The sequence below is a fragment of the Anas acuta genome, chromosome 5 (genome assembly GCF_963932015.1).
Source record: "Anas acuta chromosome 5, bAnaAcu1.1, whole genome shotgun sequence".
NCBI lineage: Eukaryota > Metazoa > Chordata > Aves > Anseriformes > Anatidae > Anas > Anas acuta.
The window spans coordinates 1,070,267-1,079,195 of record NC_088983.1 but is presented as its reverse complement, the minus strand read 5'-3'; the positions used below and the strand labels follow the sequence as shown (position 1 = coordinate 1,079,195).

Sequence of the window (8,929 nt, the reverse complement as noted above, 5' to 3'; positions counted from 1 at the left end):
AAAAGTAAATAAAAATCCTTCCCTGGTTGTGTTATTCCTTAATGATTTATTTATCATTTATATTATCATATTTATCATGTCCCACTTTCTCTATTGCTCACCTTCGGCATTTCCCCACCCATTTGCAGGGGTGCACCCTATGCCTGCAGTACCAATAACTCCTCACAGCTAACAGGTTAGGAAGTCTCCTCTGCTTTGTGTGGGAGCACTTCCCCTTTCCTTTTGTTCTGCTGCCTCATGGCATTTCCCCTGTGTTTTGCTCAGTAAAACGTGCCTCCTTCCCTGTGTCTTGCCACATTGAATTTTTTCTTTGTTTTTCCTTCTCTCAGCAGCTTTTGGTGTGGCAGCAAAATCAGCAATATGTGACTGTGGCACCCATGGCTCCCATTTTCCTGTTTGATGTCCAACATCTTTCCTACCCATGATCAGGCACCGCAGTAAGGTATCAAAGCACTGATGGGACATCGGGCTGGGGTGGCTCAACCTCTGATCGGGGGGGCTACTCCACAGGGTCTTAACACCTTGGTGTGCCTGGGGATGCTCGGAGATACCCAGTGCTGCCCCACTACTGGAGACAGGAACTGGAACATAACCAGCTCACAAGGCAAGCATCTGCTGGATCACGAGCTTTCAGGATCTATTTTGCCTTTTCTCCAATATAGGATGTGGTGTGGTCTGAAAAAGCCCCTGCTGCAAAAGCTGCCAGACTATATTATTTTTCAGGTGCATCTCTGAAATATTGCTGCTCTTGGGAGCTTTCGCTGCTTCATGTTTGCAGCTCCCTGTCTGTGCTATTTTGAGAAGTTCAGATGACCACTGCTGGTACGAGACATCTGTACAGTTGGCAGTATTTAGCTCTCTTTTCATGTGCCTGGCAAAGAGCACTGCTGCTATCCCTGTGCCGATGACAGAGGCTGCCTGCGGTGCTGGGACCCCCTGCCCCAGCTGTCCCACCTCAGGCCCACAGGGTTTTTAAAGTCACCTAGGTGTTGTTTCCTTCAGGAATGCCAGCTAAAATGGTTTGGAAGGCTAATATCTGCTGTTAAAAGTGACTTTGGCACCGAGACTTTTTTTAGGTCTCCTATGGAGGCAGGCTGAGGGGGCTGGGGGTGTTCGGCCTGAAGGGAAGGCTCCGGGGAGAGCTCACAGCGGCCTGCCAGGGCCTGACGGGGCTGCAGGAGGGCTGGGAAGGGACTGTGTGTCAGGGGGTGTGGGGATAGGACAAGGACACTAAAAAGGGTAGGTTTAGATCAGACATCTGGAAGAAATCCTTCCCTCTGCGGGCGGTGAGGCCCTGCCCAGGCTGCCCCAGGAGCTGTGGCTGCCCCGTCCCTGGCAGTGCCCAAGGCCAGGCTGGATGGGGCTGGGGGCAGCCGGGGCTGGGGGCAGGGGGCTGTAAGGTGCCTTCCATCCCCAGCCATCCTGTGATTCTGTGAAATCAGCTTGTAAACACCTGTAAATCCTTAGCCTGCATTTCCCCTTGTTGTCTGGGAAGCTGAGCAGATCCCCAGCCCCGCATAAGGCAAGCATCTGGGCACACGTCCTGTGCACAGCTCCCACCTGGAGCCCCCCGGGAAACCCTGCCTCCCAGCCAGGACAGTGCTTGAAGGGTAATCAGCTAATTAGGACTTCAAATGATGGGCAATCTGCTCCATATTAGGTGAGCTGCTTTACTGCTTAATTAACTTTATTCCTACTCTGGCTTTGTTTAGTTTCACCTTCCAGCCTTTGGCTCTCATTATGACTTTTTTTTTTTTTTTTTCTAAATTGAAGAGCTGCCTGGTCTCAGAATCACCTCCCCATGGTGGTACTAAAGACTGCAATGAAACCAGCCGTTACTCTTCCTTTGGATAAATTATGGAGGTCAAGTGCCTGCAGCCTCTCGCTCTGCACAGAACTGGCAGCGCAGGCTTCAAATCACTCCGGGGAGTCCCTGAGCTTTGTCTGGTCGCTGTCTGGTGCCCGGAGCTGGGTGTGCGGTGTTGGTGCAGCCCCCCCACCCCGATCACATCCCTCCACTGCCTGCAGCCCCATGTTGTGCCTGGTGGATGCTGGTGGTTGGCCCTCGCCGTGGTGCTGCGCTTCCGAGGATCGCAGCTCCCTGGAAAAGCAGCATCATGAATAAACATCATGAATAATTTTCTGAGAAAAGCATAACTTTATCACCGACTGTAAGGAGAGGGGCAGGATGAGCACACTGATTAGAATATTTATGCAAACCAGTCTTGATGAGATCCATCTTGACAAAATAGTTGCAGGTCGATCCATTTTAATTCCGTGTAAATGCCATGTTTTGCAGAGCAGCTCAGTGCAGTTAATTGCAGGCGCTGACCCACGTCCTTCGGCTGTGCAAAGCCCCTCCCCAGCTGGAGGGTGCAAGGATCCCTTTCCTTGATGGGAGCAGCCCAGTGCCACTGCCAGCCCTTGGACTCGGTGGTATCGGGTGTGCCAGTTGTCCTCATGAGGCTTTGGAAAGCTTTTCTGACAGCAGTGCTGCAGCTCATGCCTCCAGTGGGTGTGGGGACACGGAGGAAGATTGGTGTGGCCTGCCCTCTGAAGGGCTGCCATCACTTTGGGTTACTTCTACCCTTTTCCTCACCCAAGCCTTTGAGGTCAGCAGGAACATTTGGGTTGTGCTAGGCAGGGATGGCCCTCACCGAAGGCCTGAGAAGCTCTGTGGGCAGACATGGTGCCCACGGGATGGAGCAGAAGGGTGGCAGAACTGTGTGGCTTGGCTGCCTTGGTGGCCGTTTCCCTCCTCGTGCCATGGTGCAAGTGGCCAGTGCCGGGCTGGTGGAAAAACAATTCGGTGCACCCTCCTGAGGGCAGAGACCCTGCTTTGGTTCTGCGAGCATAAATGCAGGTTTTGTGTTTGAGTGCATTTTAATAAAATTAATCATGAACACATGAGTAGGCGTTTGCTGGGTGAGGAACACACCTAGTTGGCAGGGACTGGGCAGCCTGAGTACTCCGGCAGTCGTCTGCACCAGCCGTGTCCAGCGCTGTCTGGAGAGGAGCAGGTGTGGTGTTGCTGCTCCTGCCATGCATGCGGCGAGGAGGATTCCCTTCTGCAGCAAAAGGCCCTGCAGTAGCAAAAAGGGGCAGCCCTGAATGCTGCTTGCTTTTCAACTGCTCTCCTGTGGTTTGGGATTTTTTTTTTTTTCCTAAAACCAACAAACAAAGCCAAAACAACAATATGAAAACTCCTCTAAATTTTTAAACCTGTTGTGTCCTTGGTTTCAAGAAAATCTTGTAGTTAGGATTAGAGCTAATTATATGTTGTAGGGAGAATAATCATTTTATTGCATTGACTTTGTCACCTTTTTGATTAAATTATACTTATTTATTTGCTCTCCTTAATTTATTTTCTTTCTCTTCTTTGGACCTATTCTTAGGCTGTTGTTGTTCTGACTAATACATAGGGCACTTTACATTCTGGTAGTGCCAGGGGTCCCAATCAAGATCAAGGTCTGACAATGAGAGAAAATCCATGGTTTGAGCAATGTGCAGATAAAGATATGAAGAAAAGCAATTTTCATTTGGAAATACACAAGAACAGCAACCATGAAAGGTGATTACCTCTGCATTTCGGGTACTCAGTCACTGGAGCTAAGCACGCAGAAATAAATACAGACAGGTGGATATTTGTGAGCGGGGCAGCAGGGTGGAGGTGATGAGCTGCCTGTGTCACTGCTGTCGGTTCTGTGCCTTGGCAGCACAGCGGTGCAGGCTGTCACGACACAGGCAGCTCCCACCTGCTGGCAGAAGCCCACCTTGGTGCTGCCCCAACCTTGCCTTTGGCTCAGGAGTTCCCTGCCCTGCAGACCACAGGAGCTGCAGGAGGGGCGGCTTCTCCCAAGGCTTCTCCTTGCAGCCCTCAAGCCCATGGAGCCCCCCATCCATTTCTTGCCTCCTGCCAGCAGGAGGGAGCAGCTCGCGAGCCCAGTCTGCTGCTGGTGCCTCTGTAATTCCTGCCGTGTGCATGAGGAGTTGTTTATGAAAGCCGTGTATTCCTGGCCCTTGTAACGGATGCTTTAAATGGGCAAAGTAATAGAGAAATGGCCAACAAGCGAGACATGGTATAAATAGCTGAGCAAATCTGCAAGAAGAAAAAATAAAAAAAAAAAAATATATATATATATACACCTTGTTTTCTCTCCAAAATAAATCAGCAGAGAAAATGCTGAGTCAAAGACCACTTTTAGCAAGCATCCTTACTTCTGTTCAAGAGATGTATTGCTTGTATGTTAATTGGGCCTCTAATTGTTCTCTCTGTGCTGCTGTGTCTGCCTTTCGAATTCTGCTGGTTGCGCTGCCTGCCAGTGCTTTGCCTTTTTAAGCCTTTCTTTTAATAGCAGATAAAAAAGGCTTAAAGCGTTCAATATGTCCAGAAGAGCTATGCTGTGCATCAGCAGTTGACCGCTCCGTCACAGGCAGGGTTTCAAGCCCATCTGGGGACATTCCTCTGTCAGGTGTTTGGAATTATCATTCTCTGTTACCTTCCATCACGGTTTTACAGAGAGAGAAAAGATCATTAATTTCAGCGTGGCACCAGGATTCCCCATACATCTTCAGCTATATACTGAAGCAGAATAGAGCTTGGCAGGAATTTAGTTTCCTGCTAATTAAGATTAAAAGTGGAAGTGGTCCATTACAGGGAAAGCAACCCTTAATGAAAATCTAGAAGGAGTTGTGAATGCAGGCAAAAGACCATTTTCCTCCATGAACCAGAAGAAATGCAGTGCGTGCCTAACAGCACGTCATTTTTTCTACGTGTTTTCTATGACTAATCTTGGAAATGAGACCTACGTGCACAGGACTTGCCAGTCAGTCCACTGCGTGCAGCCTGGGATGACAATTCTGTGTGTTCTTTGGCTTCTCAGATCCTCTAGAGATTTTCACAGCAAACACAAGGTGTTGGTTTTGGGGTGGTGGGAAGCGTAGCAGCAGACTTAGCAAAAGGTTGCATGATTCATCTCCCAGAAAAAAAAAAAAAAAATATATATATATATATATACACATATATATGGAGTTTAAGTTCAAAGAAGGTACACACAGGTTTACCACCTTGGTTGGAAGTGTTGGTTTAGGTCTCCATGGGTAGCTCCAGCTCCACTGAATGCTGGCTATGGTTTGTGCTAAATGGAGAGGCTTTCAGCTGTGCTGTCTTTGCTATCAAGCGCAGCATGGATCTCTCTGTTGGGCCTAACCCTGCCTGTCCTACAAACCTTCACGTGGCCGGAGAGAGGGAAGCAGTGGAGGTGACTCCTGGATGGTGCTGCCCGGCAGGTCTCGCCTCCAGAAGCAGGATTTGCAGTGGCACGGCCCTGGGAGCTGAAAGTGTGTGAGAACCATGCAGAAACCAGGGGAGTTACGTGTGAGGGGCTCTGCAGAAGTTGTCCATAGGATGTTTGGGATTATCTCGAAGACAAAAGGAAATCTGTTTGCAATGTGATTCAGAGAGATGGGGAGGAAAGAAAAGAGATCGGTGAGTTTAGACAAAGCACGTGGACTTCTCAGAGGAATGGAGAAGGCCGGTGCGTTGTGGTTGGATGCTGCAGTGTGTGCTGTGCCATCAGTTGTGTCTGGCTTTCTGTGAGTGTCCAAATTGTGATAAGAAAAGGCTGTGCACCAGTCCTATGGTCTCCAAAGTCAGACACCGTTTCTTCATTGTGTACTGAGCGCTATTTGAGCTCAAAGTGAATTTGCAAAGATCTAGTTAAGCAAGGTAGGTTTCCATAAAACTAAACCTATGCTTACAGGTGAAGTCATGCTCTGGACAGCAGGATCTCCAGAAGAGCTCACCCAGCTCCTGAGAGCTGCTGGCAGGCGGGCCCCATGCTGCTGCCCCAGCCGAGGTGTCTTTCCTCGGTCCCGTTGTTAATGGTTCCGAGTTAACCACGGCCTCGAGCACTGCCTTTGCAGCTGATCAGGGCTGGGTGTCTCTCTGTGCCCTCCTCACCGGGGCAGCCGGGGATTTCCTTCTTCACTCTGGAAGGGCGCTTGGCAAGGAGCACCCCCAGGTGCTGCAGGGGGCAGGGACTGGGAGCTGCAGTCATTGCCAGCCTTGCTGGGACCATTCCCTGATGGTCCTGGGGTGCTTTTGTTCCCCTTGGGCTCCAGCTGCCTCGCTCTGAGGGTTTTGCAATGGCAGGCAGTGCACCAGGGGAGGGCAGGACCCAAAACCCAACACCTCGAAGTCAAATTTCTCTTATGGTAGCTGTGTGCAGCTTCTGCAGGGAGTTACGCCAGCTTTCCGCCGTGACGGGTCACCTACCTGTGGATTTTGCTTCTCCGGTGTTCAAGAAAACTCATCAACAAAAATAGAAAACGCAGCTTTCACCTTCCCACAGTCCTGGTGCAGCAAAGAAACTGTTCTCACAGGCGCTTTAGGATATTTTCTGCTGGGAATATTTTGTTCCAAGCTGCACAAGAGTGCTCCACTGAAGAACAAATCATGCTATTAGACTTGCACTTTAATCTTCCCTTTGGGAACACAGAGCTTCCTAATGTAATCTTGATGGTACCAAAAAGCATTATTATAATTTTAATGCACATAACAAATTACCATTGTCCCCTATTTGCAAAGGTGAAGGAAGATATCTTTTATGCATACGCTAGGATGAATGTAGGAAATTCTGTTCTTGTTTATCCTCGCTCGGATATAGCCTCGCTGCAGCGAAACCTGTTTTCTAAAGTAGATGTTCTCTGGATGATCACTGCAAATCATCAACTTAAAATCTGTCCCTACAGGTTAATTGGGGTGCCTCATGCGGGGCTGCAGCACACAGGCAGCTCATGAGGTGTTCCCAGGCGGTGCTGATGCTGAGCAGCCCCACCAGCCTGCTGGGTGCTGCTCACGTCCTGCCCTGCCCACCGGGCACCCACCTGCCTCCGCGTCCCCTCCCTGCTGGCAGGAAGCTGTGGGATCGGGAGATCCAACGCCTCTGCTGCCCTCCTGGCCCCACAGAGCCCGGCCCCAAGAGGCTGGGTGCCCCGATGCATCACGGTGTGGGGCTGTGTATGGCCACGGTGCTGTGTGGGAAGGGAGCGGGAGCAGGACGGGGGCAACAGGGGTTCTGTGTCTCCCTTGGGATGACTGCAAATGGTCACAGCGTGGCAAAGCCCCCAGGAGGAGGTTGTTCATGGGCAGATGATGACCCACACCACCCCCACCCCAAGGCATGAGTTATTTTCACGTTGTCAATCCATGAGGAACAAATGAGAGGAAAGGATGTCCAGGAATTCCTCCTATCAGTACAGAAATACCTCACCCAGAGGAAAATGTTTGTACTTTGCATGCTATGATTCCGGGCAGTTACCATAAACCTCACGTACTCTCTGGTGGGTGCGTAAAAAGTACCTTGTAAAAGGTCTGGCTTTGAAAATGTGCTGATGTACGGCTCCTGCGCGGCTGAGGCAGCAGGCCAGTTGGGGACTGGCGTGGAGCTTTGCTTCTCATTCCACCTTTTTTAGGCTAAATGTGCATGTTTATGGTGGGTCTAAGCTGCAGGACAGTTACCTGGAAAGCTCTGTGCAGTATTTCTATTTTTAAAGGCCCATATAACTGCACTAAACACGCCGGATTTTAGCTTCTGTTGCCTTGCTGTCCTCAGATATTCTCTGTGAAAACTGGCACGCGTAAGGGAAGGAGTGAAAAGGGAGAGGGCCCAGGTGGATTCGTGCTGCCATCAGATCCCTGCAACCCCTTTCAGTTAACGTGACAAAATTATGCCGTGTTCCACCAGCAGCCAAAGGAAAGAAGGACAAAAATGCCTAAATTATTGAGCTACAAAAGGATGGGGAAGTGCACGCTGAGGCTGATTCGTGCTCACTCCTCTTTCTTCAATAATGTCTGTGCAGAAGGAGGGGAGAAGAAAGCAATGGCCAAACCATGTTGTGCAAATAATTCACAGTCCTATCAAGAAATGGATGGGAACTTTATAAAGATCCAGTTCTGAAATAAGACCTTATTTAGTCTTGATTTTGGCAGTATCTGCCACCTTCAAGTGGAAAATCTACATTTTCAGCTATGACTTCAGTATTCAGATTTGTTCAAGCTTTTTTAATGAGCAAAGTCCCCAAAACCAAATGTTCTGTCAAAGAGATGCTTTTTTGTAGAAAATTACAGGTGGCTTTTTTTTTTTTTTTTAATTTAAGAAAATATATATCACAGAGCTCCCACCCCACACCCCAGTGCCCTGCATATGAGATAAGCTTTGGGATGGGAATTTGAAAGGCGGAGTAGCTCCAACCTGAAGTGAGGGATGTTCACAGAGACGGTAACAGGTAGTTTCTCAGCTGAAGATGTTTTAAAGCAAATATAAATGTTCTGTAAGTTATGCACTATTTCAAGCAGCCTGTGATTTTAAAAGCTTATGTGGCCCAGAAAATTGTCTGTTTGTGATCCTGTGACTTATTACCCTACAGTTACAGCAGACTGGTGATATCTGTGGGTCAGTTCTTGATGCTCTTGGTGTCCTGGAGAGCATCTCCCTCCTTGTCTGTCGTTGCTGGGAGGAAGAGGAAGGTGCTCCCTATGCACAATGTGAACAAACAGGCCCATGACTGCCACCTTCAGTGGCCTCTCGCAGCGATACCACCGGCCAGGAGGTGTTCAGGTGGCACACAGCCACGAGCATCCAGCGTCACGTGCTGCTGGAAATGGCAGAGGAGCAGGATGCAGCTTATCTCCCCCGGGCAGGTACATAAGCACAGCACGCTGCACGACTGATCTGAGCAGGGATCACAGTGCAAAATGCATTGACTTGACCCGGCCTGGCATGGTGTGGTACCACAAAGATGCTCCTGGAAGGTATCAGTGAAGTACCCCAGCGTGGATTAAAAGTTGCCATAAGGCAGAGCTCAAAAACAAAAGTTTTCAAGGGGGAAACGTGTCAGGGAGGGATGATTCTCAGATCGTTACCCA

At 49.5% G+C, this 8,929-nt stretch overlaps 1 long non-coding RNA gene across 1 annotated transcript; it reads left to right on the top strand.

The window, feature by feature from the left end:
• Positions 1 to 264: 264 nt before the first annotated feature.
• Positions 265 to 1,955, top strand: LOC137858133 (uncharacterized). The gene is made up of 2 exons (XR_011097509.1): positions 265 to 442; positions 1,774 to 1,955. It is a non-coding gene; the product is annotated as an uncharacterized lncRNA (long non-coding RNA).
• The last annotated feature ends 6,974 nt before the right edge of the window (positions 1,956 to 8,929 follow it).